The sequence below is a fragment of the Periplaneta americana genome, chromosome 15, assembly GCF_040183065.1.
Source record: "Periplaneta americana isolate PAMFEO1 chromosome 15, P.americana_PAMFEO1_priV1, whole genome shotgun sequence".
NCBI lineage: Eukaryota > Metazoa > Arthropoda > Insecta > Blattodea > Blattidae > Periplaneta > Periplaneta americana.
Window position 1 is genome coordinate 67,781,761 of NC_091131.1, and position 825 is coordinate 67,782,585.

Genomic DNA, 825 nt, shown 5'->3' on the forward strand with positions numbered 1-825 from the left:
AATAAATTAAGCTTCCTTTATGAAAAGCTTGCCAGGTATGACAAAGCGTAATATATACTGTAATTTGGAAAACACACCTAAAATGTAAAATGATTTACATTTGAAAGGGTTAGGGAATGGAATATACAAAACGTCAGAAAAATATACACCTAAGCAGCTTATATGCTCATTTGCTGTAAGCAAAAGATAGTAGTATCATCAGAAATGTTAGAATGAGTTGAATGCCATATACTGCGAGAAAAATAAGTTTGCAAAATTGGATATACTCGCTGGGATCATAAAAAAAAATGAGGACCTAATGCAAGAACTTCAAATAGAACCCATTATGCAGTTCATCAGCAAATATCAACTTCAGTGGAAGGGTCATCTCGAACAAATGAATCGATGCAGAATTCCAAAAGCACTGCTTCATTACCATCCATATGGCAAAAGATCTCTAGGCCGTCCAAAGAAGAGATGGACTGAAAATTCTAGTTTGAGACCGTAACAGGCCACTTGGCTAATACTTGTTAGGAAGATGATGATGATGCAAAATTGGACAATCCTGTTTTATGATTAACCACTAAATATGGCAACTCAACTATTCTCATAATTTCGTCTCCTCTTACCTGCATGCATCTGTGTTTAGCTTATTTCATCACTTCTGACTGGTGTTTCTGTTATCCTTCAGGTATGAACTTTTTTTGTGTACATACCAAGAGAGAGAGAGAATGAGGGAAAAGGGAGATACAGATCACATGTGAAAGCTACACGGTTGGTGAATCCCCATCCCCTGAAATTAGCTGTGTCAATCTGTCCTTGATGGTAGAAACAGCACGCAGTGAG